This window comes from Triticum aestivum, chromosome 2A, assembly GCF_018294505.1.
Source record: "Triticum aestivum cultivar Chinese Spring chromosome 2A, IWGSC CS RefSeq v2.1, whole genome shotgun sequence".
NCBI classification, from domain to species: Eukaryota; Viridiplantae; Streptophyta; class Magnoliopsida; order Poales; family Poaceae; genus Triticum; species Triticum aestivum.
In genome coordinates this window covers 391,345,576-391,366,205 of record NC_057797.1, presented here as the reverse complement: position 1 = coordinate 391,366,205, position 20,630 = coordinate 391,345,576, and positions in this window count along the sequence as shown.

Below are 20,630 nucleotides of genomic sequence, written 5' to 3'. Positions count from 1 at the left end.
TGTTTTATTGTAAGACTACCATGTGATCATGTTTTGTCTGGGACAACATGTTCACATGTGTGCAGCAGAACCAGCTCATGTTTTGGAGCTTACTACCGTAGTCCATTTTGCGAGAATCTCGCAACGTCATCTCGTCGATTTGTGTTGTAAACTTTCATTTTTCTTTCTAGACTTGATGAGTCTGGAATATTCTGACACCAACCAGATCTGAATCTCAGGCAGATGTGATGGTTGGAACATTTCCCAAGAACTATAATATTGGTCTCGCGATAACCGGTAAAGTGGATGTCGTGGCCAACACACCCAGCCGGAAGACCTGTTATTATAATATCCTGATTGAGGAAGTTGGCCACCTCCCCATAGGGATTTCGTAGGATTTACTCCCTAGTTGCCCCTATGGATTTCTGTGTTCCGAAGTCCGACCTTTTTACTTGATGTTCTAGATATCAAACCATATCTATGAATGGGTTACACTAGCACATCAAGGAGAACATTACAAGCGGAGTGCTAAATGTCTCTCGGTCGATCATCCAGATTTTATTTCCTTGGCCCCGCCAAGGGTGAAATCTAAGAAAGTGTTATCTTCCTTTGCATCTGCATCATCCATCATCATTCATCGTGGTAGCAAGTTGTGTTGCCAGGATCCTTGACATGGATATTGGTAAAACCTTGATGATTATGGAAATGCTCAAGTTCTTGAGAGCACGCACAAGCTCTAGGTGTTATCATCGACACTAACTGGGATTGCTCTCAGTTCCCTCGATTATGCTATAACTTTCAAACAGTGAATTCACTCTCTATTGTTGGGTTCTTCCCCAGTTACCAGAATCATTCCCAGCATTTGCATTTTGTTCCCAGCTTGCACCGCCAATGTGCCATTCTACCATGGGTCCCTTCCATTTCCGGTGGTAAGCAAAATCATCCATTACGTTGTCTTCAACAAGGTAATCCACATCATCCAAGTCCGAGTATGCCATTCTACCGACCCCCTCGAAACGATCGGTCGAGAATTGCCTTAGGTTGGTTTAAAGAGTTTCAATGATCTTTGAATCAAAGGTAATTCTTTTTGCCACTTAAGGGGATATATCTACAAGTCACCTTCCCTAAGGTGCCCCGTTATGGTATCATGGCAACTCAACACCTCGCAACGTTGACAACCATTTACCACCTTCTTAGGTGTGGAATTATTGTCTACCTCGTAAACCTCCGTCATTTGTTCCACTCCTTTCCGCTAGAGGTGTGCTTCGTCTCTCAGCTCGAGAGATGTTACTATGTTTTATTCCGTGAGTTGATCCCGAGTTGTTCGATCTTTGAGAAGATCGATTCCGTAAAGTTTCCCTCTGTCATCATCATGTTGGATGAAGATTTCGAAGGCAAGACATCAAGATCAATTTGAGTCAGTGAATCAACATCTTGAGAAGGACAGTTGGATTGTGGAGATCGTGTTAGCTTGTGACCCCTCTGACTCTTTACCTCACGTCCTGAATCTCGGGGCGAGATTTTTGTTTAGTGGGGGTGAGTTGTCACATCCCTGGTCCTGTTATGCACTAGGCTAGACCTCATGTGAGCATCATGTTTTAATTCAAATGAAATTTGAATTGAGGGATTTTCAAAGCCTCAGAAACCTTCTAAAAATGATCAACATTAAAATCTTCTCAAAGAAGTCCAAGAAAATGTTCCTCTTAGTCTCTGAAAATATTGCAAAGAGGTAAAAACTCAAAACAATATTTTTGGTATCTCAGAGTTAATTATTTTGGGCCTTTGAATTAAATAAATAACTATTTGCATTGGATATATATATTTCTTAATTAATTAATATATGTCCAATAATTCTGATCTTTGATGAAGGGCTTTGGAATAATCCTACTAGTCCCTACCATAAATATCAGAAGCAATAAAAATGATTTAGTGTCTAAAACTAAATCAAAACAAACTACAGAAAATAAAAAACAGAATTAAATAGAAATAAAAGAGGGAGAGAGAAGAACTACCTGGCGCTCACCTCTCCGCCCACCTGGCCCAACTCCAGCTGGCGGCCCAGCCCGCCACCCCTAACCCCCCTGTCGTCTTCCTCCCCTCGCACCGAAGCAGCTCGGTGGCGAGCGCCGACGCCGCCCTGGCCACCTCCTGCTTCCACCTCCTCCCTCCCAGCCTGCCTGGCTTCTCCTCGACGCCCTGGTGACGCCACGCGCCTCCCCAACCCCCTCTCACTTCTCCCTCGCTCTCTGGACCTCCCTCCCCCTCGCTCCTCTGCTTCCCCCCCCCCCATGACCGAGAGCCGCCGCCGACGTCGCTCGCAACCACCATGGCCACCGGCCACCCCTCGCCCTGTCGATAAGCCCAGAAGAACCGCCATCGTCTCCTGCATTGTCTACGCCAGCCCGTTCGACTGCGGGAGCCCTGCATCGCCGCCCACGCCGTCTCCCCCATCTCCGGCCGCCCGAGATCGCCGGCGCCCGCTCGCCACCTCCGATGTCTCCCCCGAGCCGCTGGGCCTCCAATCGACCCCCTGTAAGCCCCGCCATCGTTCACCCCTACCCCCGTTCTCTTTTGCTCGCTCTGGCCGCCGATTCCATCAAGGCCGAAAACCACCGCCGCACGAGCTCGACTCCGACGAAACCCCGGTGACCATTTGGTCACGGGCGTGCACCCGTTGTGCTTGCCGCGACCCGTAGAGCCCCTCCAGCGCCTCAGCTCCCTCGTTTGTGAGCAGCAGCGCCGAACCCGACCGCACCCGAACTCCGGCCGCCGCTGATTTGGTCGCCGCCGTCGATCCCGACCACCGCAGCTGCTGCCGCCACCACCGCTGGATGCGCGAGTCTTCCAGCTCGCTGTAGCCACAAACCCCGAGCAAAACGGTGCCCTGTAGCACCGTCCCGAGCAACTCCGGCGAGGTCTCGCCGTCGCCGTGGTCGCCGGCGTCACTTGCTGACGTGGCGTTGCCATTAGCGGCTAATCCCCTCCAATTAGCACACTAACCGACACTGACAGCGGGCCCCGTAGCGGGTCAAAGCCCGAGTCAACGCGGGATTAGTTCCTGTGTCACTGATGTATGGACCCCGCACGTCAGGTTTGACCTGGACCTGGCCGTTGACTCGCTGACGTCATGCTGGCGTCAGGCTGACGTAGTTAAATCATTTTCTGGAATTATTTTAATTCTAAATATTCAGGAATTTCCAGAAAATGCCTAAAACTTCGAAAAATCATAGAAATTCAACCGTAATTCCAAATTAAATAAATTATATATGAAAAATTATCAGAAAAATTCAAGGAATCCATCTGTACCATTTTCATGCATGTTAGAACAACTTATAACTGCTGTTTAGCACAAATCATATAAATGGCATTTGAATTTCACATATGGAGTTTGGATTTGAACTTAGGGTTCAAACCAACTTCATTTAACTTTGTTGCTAGCTGCATTAGCACAAACCACAGCATATTGCCATGTCACATTCATGCATCATATTGTGCATTGCATTGATTGTGTTTTTCCTCAGTTGCCGGTGATTCTCCCCTCTCGATAGACGTGTACCGACGATGTGATCGTTGACACTGATGAAGACTCAATGCTATCTTCAGAAGTGCCAGGCAAGCAAAACCCCCTTGTTCATTCCGATAAAATCCCACTCTCTCGCTCCTGCTCTCTATTACTGCATTAGGACAACAACGATTCAACTGTTACTTGCTGCGGTAGCTGAACCCCTTTATCCTTTGCATGACCTGTCATTCCACAGTAAATAGATGAAACCCACTAGCATGAGTAGGAGTTGTTTGAGCCCTGTTGTGCCTACTCATTCATGTTTGTTGTCATGCCTGCTACTGCTTAGAGTTGAGTCAGGTCTGATTCATCGGGGATGAATCAGAGGTGTGTGAACATGTCCTACTGTGTGTGAGCTAAGTGTGTGAACACGATTTGGTAAAGGTAGCAGTGAGAGGCCATGTAGGAGTACATGGTGGGTTGTCTCATTGCAGCCGTCCTCAGGAACTAAGTTCTGTGTTTGTGATCCATGATCAGTTACTACCACACATTGGGCTCCGGGCGCTCCAAGCTCTCTCGACTTATTAATCAACATGATCTCTGTCCAGGAGTTGCAACTAGTTTCTGGTGTTTGTAGGTAGTGTTAGTAGTCTACCAAGTGGCACCCGGTACAGGTGGGCTTGGGACAGACTAGGCATAGTGGCACGGTGTACCAAGTGGCACCCGGATGGTGGGCTTGGGAACCCTGCTCACATCGTTTGGGGCCGTGAGCGACACCCCGGCCGGATCTCCTCGCGGATGGAACCCGAATAGGCGATAAACCTGGACTAGAGACTTGTTCGGTTAGTCAGGTCGTGTCCGACTCCCTCGCCCGGCTTCCGCTTGAAGGTTGCCGAGGTACATGACGTGTACAGGGCGGTAAGTGGCGAGAGCGTGTGTGAAGAAGTACACCCCTGCAGGGTTATCATTATCTATTCGAATAGCCAGATTCCTCGGATATGGAAACTTGGACCCCTTGTACAGTTCATAGACAAGTGAAAGTGGGTACTCTAAAATACGCAAGATAAGCGTGAGTGCTATGGATGGCATTCTCGTAGGGAGACGGGAGCGGATCCATAGTGGTGTATTGATATGGTGAATATGTGGACTCGTGTGCGCCACCTCAAGAGAGTTACTTGCAGTCGTAGTTCAGGATAGCCACCAAGTCAAAGCTGGCTTGCTGCAGTTAAACCCCACCATCCCCTTTGTTGATAATGATGCATATGTAGTTAGTTCTAATGTAAGTCTTGCTGGGTACATTTGTACTCACGTTTGCCTATTTTATGTTTTGTAGAGAGACTTCAGTCTCACTAGTAGTTCCGCTTGGACTTCGACGTTTAGCTTGTTACCTCAGCTACGATCTTGTACCCTCGGCAGGATCTGGTAGATAGTCAGGACTTTTAGCCTTTTCATTTATAGTTGTCTGTACTCAGACATGTTAAGCTTCCGCATGTGCTTTGACTTGTATGCTCTGATTGTTGGGTCGTGAGACCCATGTTTGTAATATCTCGCTTCTCGGAGCCTATTGAATAAATACTTGAGTTGTAGAGTCATGTTGTGATGCCATGTTGTATTTGCACATATCGAGCATATTGTGTGTATGTTATTGAAATGCTTGGTATGTGTGGGATCTGACTATCTAGTTGTTTATCCTTAGTAGCCTCTCTTACCGGGAAATGTCTCCTAGTGTTTCCACTGAGCCATGGTAGCTTGCTACTGCTCCGGAACACTTAGGCTGGCCGGCATGTGTCCTTCTTCGTTTCTTTGTCTGTCCCTTCGGGGAAATGTCACGCGATAAATACCGGAGTCCTGTTAGCCCGCTACAGCCCGGTTCACCGGAGTCCTGCTAGCCCAGTGCTACAGCCTGGATTCACTCGCTGATGACCGACACGTTCGATGCTGGGTCATGGATGCCTGTCCCTGTAAGTTAGTGCCACTTTGGGTTCATGACTAGCCATGTCAGCCCGGGTTCTTTGTCATATGGATGCTAGCGACACTATCATATACGTGAGCCAAAAGGCGCAAACGGTCCCGGGCCAGGTAAGGTGGCACCCGTGGGAATACCGTGCGTGAGGCCGCAAAGTGATATGATGTGTTACATGCTAGATCGGTGTGACTTAGGATCGGGGTCCTGACATACTGTTTAACCAACCCTTCATGGGGTCCTGTTCATCCACCCCAACCGGCTCGATCGAGTGGTGTGTGGCGGCCTCCTCTCGATCAGGGTCCTGTTCATCCAGCGGTAATAGCCTCTACTACCATGGGGTACTGTTCATCCAACCCCCACTGGGAATGGTTCATCCAACCCCCAACAAAGACCAGTGTTCATCAAGAGGCAGCAGGTTCGATCGGCTTCAGTTAGCAGCAATAGCGAAGGAATCGCTCGGTCGGGTTCAGTGAGTAGCGAAGGATCGATCACTCGGGTTCAGTAAGGCGCGTAGCTAGTGCAATCTCTCGGGTTCAGTAAGCGAACGCCTCACTCGGGTTCAGTTAGATCCCAACACCTCGCACACACGCGCGCACATGTACGAGAGAAACGCGCAAACCCCCGTGCATCGCTCGGCCCCGACCGACCACCGGAACCGGGAACTCCCCGAAATTTTCCTCGCCCTTGCATCTACCATGATTTTTTCCATCCTGGGTGACCCAAAGAATGTCATGCAGGTGCGTCCCCATCCCACCTAGGACGAAAAGCCCATTTTCTGTCATGATTTTTTGTCATAAAAGCAGGAGCCCACCACATATATGATGATAAGTGCTTTTGTCACAATTATCATCATAGAAGTGTCATAAGCATGACAAAAAAAATTCGTTCGGCCCAAAATGTCACGTATGTGTTTTTTTTGTAGTGATGGTTGTCATAGTACGCCTAGTAGTTGAAGGAACAACTGTATGAACCCTTGGAAAGCGCACCATGCTCTTGTTCTCCTTTTGGGCAACACATTGTTTTATTTCCTGTTCAGCTTTGAAAGCAAGACAAAACAAACGATCCATAAAATAATGCTCTTCACGTATTAGTATCTCCTGAATATCACGGTTTAATCATCCCCATAATATATCCATAAAATATCATTCTCTTTCCTCTAAAAAGGAGTGCAATAAGGTTTTTTGTAAATCATCATAATATTTTATTACGGTGTCACTACCTTGTTTTATATGTTTTAGTTTTTTAATCATGCAATGAGTATAATAAACATACACGAATATATCTCCCATGATAAGTTTTAAACCATCCCAAGTAGTAGATATATAATCAGGGTATAACCGACAATGTTCGTCCCACCAAACTAAAGCAAAGCTACTGAAAGTACTAACTGCGGATTTAACTTTTCTATGCTCATCAAGATTATGGGATGTAAATATAGTATTCATTTTGTACTCCCATTCTATATATAAATCAGGTCTAAATCGACCATTAAAGGGTGGCATGGAAACATGAACCTGATTATGCGCATTCTGATGTCTTTGCTCCTCTCGTGATGGTTGTTGTAATTTCTTAGGTGGTCGCAGGTGTCCCACGATTGATGAAGCCCAAGAACTAACAACTCTAGAACCTGCCATAATTAATAGAAAACCAGAAACAAAATAGAAAAATAATGTTCCTATGAACTACTAGAATGTGGTGGTAAAATGCTCACAGTAAAGCAAATATAAATGTCTTACAAGTTCTTACCATGGAAGGTGGTGACTGGCAACCAGTGGTGTCTAATAACTCCAAAGGTTGATAAAGCGATTACTGTTGGCGTTCTAGGAATGGGGGTACCCAGACTTGCCTGCCTGCGGCCCATGGCATGGCTCCATCGATGGCATGCTATGGCCCACGTTAAGCATCAACAACTCAAGACCCTCGCGAGGGGCCAAGCCTCGCGAGGCGGATGACACCAAGACCTCCAGAAGGGGCGGCCTCCTTAGGCAGGCTCCTGAGGAGCAGAGATTTCTATGCAAGCCTTACCTCGTGAGGTTTGGATGACGCGAGCCATGACAACCAAGGCCAGGCGGGCGCCAGCGGGCGCATGACAACAGTTTTCTCTTCGGTGTTAAGGAGGCAAGCGCAGGCGCGAAGTCCCGAGGAATCACCTAAAGGTTTCCATTCTGGTACAACAAGACCAAGACCGCCAGGACGGCAGGACGGAGGTCAGCAGGGAAAGACTACTTTTGTTAGGGTAACACGTACTAGTTTTCTCCCTTCGAATTTGGCCGTTGTGGGATCCCTTCTCGCCTTCATTTCGAAAGAGGACCAAGTCCACTATAAATAGGACCAAACCACCACCATAGAGAGGGGACCGGATCGGATCCATTCCATCCTCACCAGCTCACCAGCCCACTCGAGCACAAGAACACGCCTCCTCCTGAGATTGTTCTCCCAGTATACTAGTTCATCATCAGCCCCTCGAAGCCAATCCACCAAAAGCAGGAGTAGGGGTTTACACCGCAAGGTGGCCCGAACCTAGGTAAACTGTTGTGCCCCATTTCCTTCTAGTTCGTTGAGCTAGGCCGTGAGATTAGCGAGTAGGCAGACTGGGGAAGATGAGTTCTTCGCACGCACCATAGAGTTCGAACCTCTCAAGGGTCTGCGGAACCCGAAATCTGACATTTTACGCGCTAGGTAGGGGTGCGTCGGAGCCTCCCTTCCACCGGTCTATTCGCCACCACTCCACCGCTCCCATGGCTTACGCTCATCGAGCTCATGCTAAGCGTCGGGCCGCCCTCGCTGCCTGCGTCGCTTAGACGGCACTGACGGGTGATGGCGGCACTCGCCGTCCCCCGTCCCTAGTGGCGAACGCCACTACCGGCCCCGTGGACCACTAGCAGCAGGCTTCATCGTTGCACCCTTCTGTGTGGCGAGACGGGTGCACCGCCACCCTGTCATTGACTCCAGCTGCTTCGTCATCCCATGCTCGTCGTGGTCCGGCGAACGTGCATGCTGCGCTACTCATGGCACGTGAGCTTCTGTGCTACCGCCTGGTCGACGACCTCTATGAGGACTGGCTGGACCACATCACCGAGCTCATCAGCGCCTCAGGAGAGTCTCCAGCATCATCTCACTCGCTGCCTCACCCGCCGCCTACAGCGGAAGACATAGCTCACAGAGCACCTCCTCCACCTCTCAAGAAGGACGTCATCATCGAGCCAAGGCGGGAGGCTCCTCGGCGTGATCTGCAGCGTAGGGCGCCCACTCGCGATGAGGCAAGCTGTCAGGTGGTGCCGCGGCCGCAAGAAGATACGCGTGTGCTACCTCTTGAGCTTGCGTTCGTTTTTCCCTTGAAGAGGAAAGGGTGATACAGCAAAGTAGAGTAAGTATTTCCCTCGGCTTTTGAGAACCAAGGTATCAATCCAGTAGGAGACAATGCAACAAGCCACTGAATACCTGCACAAACAAACACCAACTTGCACCCAACGTGATAAAGGGGTTGTCAATCCCTTCACGGTTATTTGCAAAGTAAGATATGATGTAAATGGATAAATGGTAAAGTAATATTTTTGGTATTTTTGGTTTATGGAACGGAAAGTAAAAGGTTGCAAAAGAAAGTAAATCGGAAACTAAAATTGTAGATTGGAAACTTATATGATGGAAAATAGACCCGGTGGCCATAGGTTTCACTAGAGGCTTCTCTCAAGATAGAAATTATTACGTTGAGCGAACAAATTACTGCCGAGCAATTGATAGAAAAGCGCAAAGTTATGACGATATCTAAGGCAATGATCATGAATATAGGAATCATGTCTGTGTCAAGTAGATTGAAATGATTCTGCATCTACTACTGTTACTCCACATATCGACCGACTCATGCCTGCATCTAGAGCATTAAGTGCATAAGAATAGAGTAACGCATTAAGTAAGATGGCATGATGTAGCAGAATTAATTCAAGTAATATGATGAAAATCCCATCTTGTTATCCTTGATGGCAACAATACAATATGTGTCGATTCCCCTTCTGTCACTAGGATCGAGCACCGCAAGATTGAACCCAAAGCTAAGCACTTCTCCCATTGCAAGAAAAACCAATCTAGTTGGCCATACCAAATCGATAGTTCGAAGAGACTTGCAAAGATACCAAATCATGCATATAAGAATTCATAGGATATTCAAACAATATTCATAGATAAGCTGATCATAAATCCACAATTCATCGGATCTCGGCAAACACACCGCAAAAGAGTATTACATCGAATAGATATCCAAGAACATTGAGCAGAACATGGTATTGAGAATCAAAGAGAGAGAAGAAGCCATCTAGCTACTAGCTATGGACCCATAGGTCTATGATAAACTACTCATGCTTCATCGAAAGGGAAATGGTGTTGTCACACCCTGCATTTTGTAACATGTCATTTTCATTATTAAAACATGAAAAAAATTGGACCAACAAAAACTTTTGCAGTATTTGGCTTTTATTTTGGAGTTGGTTTTCTCTGAGTGATTTTTTTTCAAGTGCTCTTTAAAGTCAACTAATCCACCTTCTGTACTTCATCTCCTTGCCCCAAACTTCTGCCCAATGATCATGCCATGTGTATAGTACAGTATAGTATTTTCCTACAAAAATAATTTGGCCAAATAGTATTTTCAAAATTTAGTTTTCCAAAACCCCCTGAGTTGAGGTTTGCACTACAAGTACTTGATTTGGGGTATGAAAAATATTTCAAAGAGTATATTTGAAACCTACTAGATATAGGATTCCCATAAACCACAAAAATATAGTTTTACCAGTTATTTTCCTATTTTATTTAAAAGCTTTTTCTTAAGGCTAGAAATGGTCTTTAATAGGGAAAAATTATTTTAATGTTTCAAAAATATTTGACAAAAATCAGGGAAACTCAGTGGACATATATTTTCCATATATAGGAGTTTCAACACATGGTCATGTTCAGAATATTGGACAAAACCTCCCAAAACTATTTCTGCCCATTTCAAGGATTTGAAATATTTCTACAGGAAATATTTTCATAAAAATCCAAGGAAAATCCAGCAAGTCACAAATGCATATTGTGGTCACCTTGCAAACCCTCATCTCAATTAAGGTCAGTTTGGTTCACCAAAATGCACCAAAACCCTCTCTGACCAGAATCAAATTTGAACAACTTTGTACTACCAACTTTCTCTCCTTGACCCCAACTTTTTGGATCATGTTCATATGACCAAATGAGGCCACTACACCAAGTGGTGCATCAAGGAGAAATGATTTGATCAACTAGATCTGCACAAGTTCATTTCTACTAATTTCTAGGGTTTACAAAAGTTGCATTGGCAACTTTGCCCAAATAAGCTCAAAATTGGTGGAAGACCCTAATTATATGTGTCATTCCACCCTGTGGAGTCTCATGGCAAACGGAAACCATCTACTTGCCCAAACCAGCATCAAACACCTTCTGCCACTTTACAAAAATCCCATTTTTGGCCTCTTCCACTAATCTCTGTAGGCTCAACTTTTTACCACGACCCCTCCTAATCCCCCTCTAGCACCTATGAGCTTTGCTGCCCGAGGAAGCAATAATGAAGGGGGGGAGAACCCCATTTTTCTTCTCTGGACCGTGGATTCCTCTCTCTCTCTCAGCCTCCCTCTCTCCTCTCAGCCTTTCAGAGCATCCAAGGCACTCCCCAGCTTTTGTCCATGCCCCCTTCAGCTGCCAGACGCAAGTGGACGCGCGCGGATGCGGGAAAGCCGCGGATGTCGGCCAAAGTCGCGCTCTGGAGCGCCTGGCAGGGCACCCGACCGTTGACGCCGCGCCTCCCGGCCACCTCGAGCCTCCCCCGCGCGCCAGTCGATGCCCCTCGACGTCCGCTCCACGCCAGCAGGCCGCCGACTTGCTCCCGCACCTTCCTCTCTCTCCTACAGCTCGCGCCAGAACGCCGCCCCGTTCAGCCAATACTCGCGCCGCTCCTATGGCCCGCCTGCAGCTCGCCCCCCTCCTCCTCTCTCTCCCTGGCACCCTAGACCGCTCTCACGAACACCCCCGAGCCCTCCATTCCCTCTCTAATAGACACCCGAGCCGATCTCGCGGACACCCGTAGGCCGCGCCTACGGTGGACCTCGGCCAGCCTATAAAAGGCGACCCCGAGCCTCTCTATCACTCCTTGTCGCTCCACCACACTCCTAATCGACCTCCCGCACCACCCATTTGTCCCCAGAGCCACTCGAGCTCGAGATCGAGCTTGAGCTCCGCCACCTCGGCTCGCCGGAGTTCGCGAGGTACAGGCCTCCCCCGCTCCTCCTCGACCCCGATCTGGAGCCACCGCGCCCTACTGATCATTTCCCCCCTTGTCTCCCTCTCTGTAGCTGCCAGAAACGGCCGGAGTCACTGCCTCCTGAAGCTCCTCCGCCGCAGATCCTCATCGCCGGCGAACCAGGCACCCCCGCCCGCCAAGTCCACCACCCACCGATGTGCGGCAGCCCCCTGAAGCCATCCCCGCACTCACCGGAGCTCGCCGTGGCCTGCATCATCGCGGGTGAGCACCGCGACCCCCTATCCACGGGTTAGTGATGATAGGCGGGCCCCGCCTGTCATCCTCTCGCTCGTTCCCGCGCCCCTCTCTCTCTGTCCTGCGGGCCCCGACCGTCAGGTTTGAAATGGGCGGGCGCGCGCACTGTGCGCTGGCTCGGCTGGGTCGGCCCACTGGCTGGGCCTGCTGCCCCGCAGCTGTTCTGGCCCGGCAGGCACAATGCCCTTTTTCTTTTTCTTTTCTCTGGCTTTTCCAAAAATTCCACAGAATTAATTATTTATCCAAATGCAATAATTCCAACTCCTAAATTCTTGTAATAATCCCACCTATTTATGGTGCAACTTTCATTCAAATCCAACAACCTTTTCTTCACTATAAATATTTAAATGTGATTTTAAGCATTTAAATAAACCTTTGAAAACCCATTTCTCCTATTCTGCTACTCCAAATCCAAAACTAGGAATTTTCCCCTTCTTAGTTTTCAACCTAGTATTTAATAAAAATGAGTTGAAATTTTTCTGAGCACTTTGGTTTTTCTTTTTTATTATTGCCTTATTTTCTCTTTATTATTTTGCGACGATTGATTGCGGTGCTGACGAAGGAGATGGACCAGAAGACTTTGAAGACCCAGAAGACTTTGTTGAGCCAGGCAAGCAGCCCTTTGACCATGCCTATGAAACCCTTTTTATGCATTTCATATAGCACTTTATTATTGTTGCATCGGAATCATGATGAGATGGTAGCCACTTTGGTGGGTTGCCTCCATTTCCTCCTTGTTGATACTTGCATTGTGCATGACCCTACCTTCTTATGAGGGTTATGCCGGTGGGAGTAGATAGGATGCTAAAGTAGTTGCTACGCAAAAAGGGACGGGAATGTGCATGGTGATGGAGACAAGGTATTTTCAAAAGACTTTTCAAAACCCTGTCGGGTGCCACTCATTCCCGAGGGGGATAATGAGATGGGTAACCACTTGATGACGAAGTGGTATACCGAGGCAAGTGTGTGTGTTGTTTTCAAAAGCGGATTAGATTTAAGATTTGTCGACTGTCCCAACCTTACATGCGCAACCACTCTACCCTTGTATGGGAAAGGGCATTATTGATTACCTTGGCCGATACTAGCTTGGAGCCCGCATTACTAGTGACGGGAGAGTTGTTTGCGCGCTCTCTCGGGACGGGGCCGTGCCAGGTAGGGCGGCCAAGAACATTTTTATGGGGCACCGGACACACCGTTGGTACCCCGTGCCAGTGGTATGTGATGAATATGGGAGCGAGGCTCCACCATTTTTAAAGTTGTGAAATGTTGGGCACGGGGGTTACTACCAATCGAGTGGACTCCATGTTAGTGTCGTCTAGGGAAACATAGTGATCGGGTGCTTACCCCGGGTACTTGAGGTACCGCGGGTCGTGGATGACACGGAAGCTCCCCGGATCTTGTGGGTAAAGTGTGCAACCTCTGCAGAGTGTAAAACTATTCGAATAGCCGTGTCCACGGTCAAGGACAGTTGGACGGTGCTGCTTAAACTACGTCCACATGTTTGCAAACCAGTGTGTGTGTTTGGATAAGTGGGAAGAGCTACTTGGGTCAAGTCAAGGGACTAGACATGACTGAGTTGGGTTGATGCCCACTCTATTTATGTTGATATATGTAACCTGCCCTCATGGTTACTTGAATTCTCCTTTTGCATGTCTTGCAAATTGTTGAACATGTCATTACACTCAAAACTAGCTTTCCGCAAAGATTTACCTATATCATGCATTGTTGTACCTTGAACCAAAACATGGGTTGCTTGCGAGTACATTCAAAGTACTCATTGGCTTGCCACTGGTTATTTAATTGGCCAGGCATGGAAGAACAGGAGTTCGAAGAAGAGTTCTTTGAAGATGAACATGCGAACTAGGACATTTCCCCGTCAGAATGCCTGTAGGGTTAAGGCAGATGGCATGGGTTCTACTTATCGACGAAGATTTCCGCTGCTTAAGTTTATTTGGTATTCAGCCCTTATGGCTTTATCTATGTAAGACTTGACCAAAATGGTCATAATTTGTGTAAGACGATATGTATGGATGTAAGACTCTTGTTATTCAGCCTCTGTGTGTTCAGTGAGCATTGATCTCTGGGATCACTATACACGTGCATTCCGTGATCACGACTTATGAGTCGGGGTCCCCACAGGTGTTGATGTAGAAGCCCTCCATGATCGAATACCCCTCTGGCAGGATGCCAAAAAAGGTCCCTAGATGGGATCTCATGGGTACAAAAGGTTGCGGCGGTGGAAAAGTGGTTTCGTGGCTCTCCCGGAATTTTTCAGGGTGTATGAGAATATATAGGTGGAAGATCTAGGTCAGGGGGTCACCAAGGGGCCCACATGGTTGGGGGCGCGCCCTCCACCCTTGTGGCCACCTCGTGGCTCTTCTGACTTGCACTCTAAGTCTCCTGGGTGTCTTCTGGTCCAAGAAAAATCATCGCGAAAGTTTTATTCCATTTGGACTCCGTTTGGTATTCCTTTTCTGTGGAACTCTAAAACAAGGAAAAAACAGAAACTAGCACTAGGCTCTAGGTTAATAGGATAGTCTTGAAAATCATATAAAATAGTATATTGATGCATATAAAACATCCAAAATATTTAAAATATTAGTAAGGAACAATAAAAAATTATAGATACATTGGAGACGTATCAAGCATCCCCAAGCTTAATTCCTGGTCGTCCTCGAGTAGGTAAATGATAAAAACTGCATTTTTGATGTGGAATGCTATCTAACATATTTATCCATGTAATTCTCTTTATTGTGGCATGAATGTTTAGATCTGTAAGATTCAAAAAAAGTTTAATATTGACATAAAAACAATAATACTTCAAGCATACTAACAAATAATTATGTCTTCTCAAAATAACATGGCCAAAGAAAGCTTAGCCCTACAAAATCATATAGTCTGGCTATGCTCCATCTTCATCACACAAAATATCCGAATCATGCACAACCCCGATGACAGGCCAAGCAATTGTTTCGTACTTTTGATGTTCTCAAATCTTTTTAACTTTCACTCAATACATGAGTGTAAGTCATGGACATAGCACTATAGGTCGAATAGACAGTGGTTGTGGAGACGACAAAAAGACGGAGATAATCTCACATCAACTAGGCGTATCAATGGGCTATGGAGATGCCCATTAATAGATATCAATGTGAGTGAGTAGGGATTGCCATGCAACAGATGCACTAGAGCTATAAGTTTATGAAATCTCAAAAAGAAAACTAAGTGGGTGTGCATCCAACTTGCTTGCTCATCAAGATCTAGGGAAATTTGAGGAAGCCCATCGTTGGAATATACAAGCCAAGTTCTATAATGAAAAATTCCCACTAGTATATGAAAGTGATATCATAGGAGACTCTCTATCATGAAGATCATGGTGCTACTTTGATGCACAAGTGCGGCAAAAAGAATAGTAACATTGTCCCTTCTCTCTTTTTCTCTCATTTTTTTCTTTTCTCTTTTTTTTATTTGGCCTTTCTCTCTTTTTTTATTTCCTCACGTGGAACAATGCTCTAATAATGAAGATCATCACACCTTTATTTACTTACAACTCAAAGATTACAACTCGACACTATAACAAAAATATGACTCTATGTGAATGCCTCCGGCGGTGTGCCGAGATGTGCAATGAATCAAGAGCGACATGTATAAAAAATGATGAACGGTGGTTTTGCCACAAATACGATGTCAACTACATGATCATGCAAAACAATATGACAATGATGGAACGTGTCATAATAACCGGAATGGTGGAAAGTTGCATGGCAATATATCTCGGAATGGCTATGGAAATGCCATAATAGGTAGGTATGGTGGCTGTTTTGAGGAAGGATATGTGGAGGGTTTATGGTACCGGTGAAAGTCGCGCGGTACCAGAGAGGCTAGCAATGGCGGAAAGGTGAGAGTGCATATAATCCATAGACTCAACATTAGTCATAAAGAACTCGCATACTTATTGCAAAAATATATTAGTCATCGAAACAACATACTATGCGCATGATCCTAGGGGGATAGATTGGTAGGAAAAGACCATCGCTCATCCCCGAGTGCCACTCATAAGGAAGACAAATCGAAAACATCTCATGCTTTAACTTCGTTACATAACGGTTCACCATACATGAATGCTACAGGACTCACAAACCTTAACACAAGTATTTCTCGAATTCACAACTACTCACTAGCATTACTCTAATATCACCATCTTCATATATCAAAACAATCATAAGGAATCAAACTTCTCATAGTATTCAATGCACTCTATATGAAAGTTTTTATTATATCCCTTTTGGATGCCTATCATATTAGGACTAATTTTATAACCAAAGCAAATTACCATGCTGTTCTAAAGACTCTCAAAATAATATAAGTGAAGTACGAGAGTTCATCAATTTCTATGAAATAGAACCACCGTCGTGCTCTAAAAAGATATAAGTGAAGCACTGGAGCAATTTTGCCTAGCATAAAAAAATATAAGTGAAGCACATAGAGCATTCTAATAAATCAAGATTCATGCGTGTCTCTCCCAAAAGGTGTGTACAGCAAGGATGATTGTGGAAAACTAAAAAGCAAAGACTCAAATCATACAAGACGCTCCAAGAAAAACACATATCATGTGGTGAATAAAAATATAGCCTCAAGTAAAGTTACCGATAGACGAAGACGAAAGAGGGGATGCCTTCTTGGGGCATCCCCAAGCTTAGGCCCTTTGGCCTCCTTGAATATTACCTTGGGGTGCCTTGGGCATCCCCAACCTTAGGCTCTTGCCACTCCTTATTCCATAGTCCATCAAATCCTTACCCAAAACTTGAAAACTTCACAACACAAAACTTCAACAGAAAATCTCGTAAGCTCCGTTAGTACAAGAAAATAAATCACCACTTTTGGTACTGTTGTGAACTCATTATTTATTTATATTGGTGTAATATCTTCTGTATTCCAACTTTTTCATGGTTCATACCCCCCCCCCAGATACTAGCCATAGATTCATCAAAATAAGCAAACAACACACGGAAAACAGAATCTGTCAAAAATAGAACAGTCTGTAGCAATTTGGATATTTCTAATACTTCTGTAACTCCAAAAATCCTAAGAAATTAGGAAGTCCTAGAATTTTTTTTATTAATCCTCTGCAAATATAATCCGTATTTTATCGCGCTTCTCTAAAAAAATAAAACTAATCTCCTTGGCGCAAAAGTTTCTGTTTTTCAGCAGGATCAAATCAACTATCACCGTAAGCTATCCTAAAGGTCTTACTTGGCACAAACACTAATTAAAACATAAAACCACATCTAAACAGAGGCTAGATGAATTATTTATTGCAAAACAGAACCTAAAAAGAAAAAACAAAAATAAAATTGGGTTGCCTCCGAACAAGCGCTATTGTTTAACGCCCCTAGCTAGGCATAAAACATGAATATATCTAAGTATTCCCATCTTCGCTTTGCAATTCTTTTCTCATCAAGTCTTCCAAAACTCGTCTTAGCAATTCTATACCTTATTTTATTTCTCTCCTAGTAGATGAACTTAAATCATGAAAGGGACTTTGATTGGTGATCTGAACATTCATAAACCCATAATCGGGATCATCACGTATATGTCATCATACAAAATACGTAGCTCCTTTTTAACAGGTTCCTTCATCATATTATTCAACCAATCTCTATTAAACCCTACATAAATTCCCCTAGTTATCCAATAAAACTCCTCAAAGGTTTCAAGATACAAAGATTGAGAGATCTCAGAATGGGGAACTCTTTTCCTAAGATTTTCACTATAAGATTGATAATCCCTAGATTCCAAACAACGCATAGTTTCTTTATCATGAAGGATGTCTAAAATTGGAGGGTGTTCAACATCCTTTTTATAGAAAGCAAAAATATCCCTAGCTTCTTTGATAATAAAATCAAATTGACGCATAAGAATAATAGTGGCAATTTTTCTAGCTATAGGATGATTGATTTTAGGAAGTTCATGAAACACCCTTTGCAAAGCAGAATGAAGATGCACAAATTTTCTTTCTAATTTCTCAACAAGAATCACAATAGCATTAGAATAACAATTGGTCTCAAGAAGAATAGTTCTTTTATTAATAGGCAAGGATCCCGTACAATCAAAGAATTCTTATATAATACTTTTCCCTATAATATTACCATCTCCTACACAAAAGATTTTAGTTTTGTAATTAGGAGGCTTTTCAGCTCCGGGATGCGAAGAGCAAGTTTCATGATTTTCCTCAAGATTTTCACCGACAACATCCCCAGATTCAGACAAGATGGTGGCAAACGATCAAATGGAGAAGACGAACGGAAGAAGGCGAAGAAAAGGCGAATCTTTTCGAAAATCGTTTTAAAAGTGGGGGAGAGGAAAATGAGAGGCGAATGGCGAATAATAATGTGAGGGATGAGTTTATGATGGATACTTGGAACGTCTTGGCTTGGCGTAGATCTCCCCGGCAACAGCGCCAGAAATTGTTCCTGTTACCTCTTGAGCTTGCGTTGGTTTTCCCCTTGAAGAGGAAAGGGTGATGCGGCAAAGAGAGTAAGTATTTCCCTCAGCTTTTGAGAACCAAGGTATCAATCTAGTAGGAGACAACGCAACAAGCCACCGAATACCTGCACAAACAAACACCAACTTGCACCCAACGCGATAAAGGGGCTGTCAATGCCTTCACGGTTATTTTGCAAAGTGAGATCTAATGTAAATGGATGAACGGTAAAGTAATATTTTTGGTATTTTTGGTTTATGGAATGGAAAGTAAAAGGTTGCAAAAGAAAGTAAATCGGAAACTAAAACTATATATTGGAAACTTATATGATGGAAAATAGACCCGGGGGCCATAGGTTTCACTAGAGGCTTCTCTCAAGATAGAAATTATTATGGTGAGTGAACAAATTACTGCCGAGCAATTGATAGAAAAGCACAAAGTTATGACGATATCTAAGGCAATGATCATGAATATAGGAATCACGTATGTGTCAAGTAGATCAAAATGATTCTTCATCTACTACTGTTACTCCACACATCGACTGACTCATGCCTGCATCTAGAGCATTAAGTTCATAAGAATAGAGTAACGCATTAAGTAAGATGACATTATGTAGCGGAATTCACTCAAGCAATATGATGAAAATCCCATCTTGTTATCCTCGATGGCAACAATACAATATGTGTCGGTGCCCCTTCTGTCACTAGGATCGAGCACCGCAAGATTGAACCCAAAGCTAAGCACTTCTCCCATTGCAAGAAAAACCAATCTAGTTGGCCAAACCAAATCGATATTTCTAAGAGACTTGCAAAGATATCAAATCATGCATATAAGAATTCAGAGGAGATTGAAATAATATTCATAGATAAGATGATCATAAATCCACAATTCATCGGACCTCAGCAAACACACCGTAAAAGAGTATTACATTGAATAGATCTCCAAGAACATCGAGGAGAAGATGGTATTGAGAATCAGAGAGAGAGAAGAAGCCATCTAGCTATGGACCCATAGGTCTGTGGTAAACTACTCATGCTTCATCGGAGAGGCAATGGTGTTGATGTAGAAGCCCTCCGTGATCGAATCCCCCTTCGGCAGGATGCCAGAAAAGGTCCTTAGATGGGATCTCACGCATACTATCAGATTACGGGTTCCGGCAAACCCTTGTGAGGTTCGAACTCTGGGGCGCGCATGAAGAACACTCTCTTCCTCGCTCGCTTGCTCAATGATTCCATGGCCTAGCTCGGCGGACCCAAAGAACAAGAGACATGAGGGTTTATACTGGTTCGGGCCACCTTGTGCTGTAATACCCTACTCCAGTTTTTGGGTGGATTGCCTTGAGGGGCTGAGGATGAACTAGTACAATGGATGAACAACCTCGGGAGGTGAGGTGTTCTTGAGCTAGATGAACTGGTGAGCTTGTTCGGGTGGAATGGATCCGATCCCTCTCCATGGTGGTGGCTAAGTCCTATTTATAGTGGCCTTGGTCCTCTTCCCAAATGTCGAAGTTTGAAGGGGAACAGATAGTACAAGCTATCTTGACAAAAGGTGGTCTTCGCTTGCTAAAGGCTCTGGTGGTGATGCTGCTATGGGCTCCGTGATGACCTCCGTCCTGCCGTCTTGCTGGTCTTGGTCTTGTTGCACCGATATGGAAACCTTTGCTTGATGCCTCGGGACCCCGCGCCTGCTCTTGCCTCCTTAGCACCAAAGAGGAAACTGGTGCATTGTGCCTGCTGGGGCCCGCTTGGCCTTGGTTGTCATGGCTCACATCACGTGAACCTCGAGAGGTGCCCCTTGCATAGATATCTCTGCTCCTCAGGAGCCAGCCTAGTGAGGCTGCCCCCAGGGAGGTCTTGGTGTCGTCCGCCTCGTGAGGCTCGGCCCCTCGCGAGGGTCTTGAGTTGTTGCTGCTGAAGATGGATCGTACCAGGCCATTGGTGGAGCCACGCCCTGGGCCGCATGCAGGAAAGTCTGGGTACCCCGGTCCCAGAACACCGACAGTAGCCCCCGGGCCCAAGGCGCGCTTGAGCTTGTCTTTGAGGCGAAGCCAAAGGGCAAGTGCGGACCGCTGTGGGCCCCAACCGCCTGCGGCCTTGATTGACGCATGGCGATTAATGGGACGTGGGCATCTCCGCTTCCCCACTCT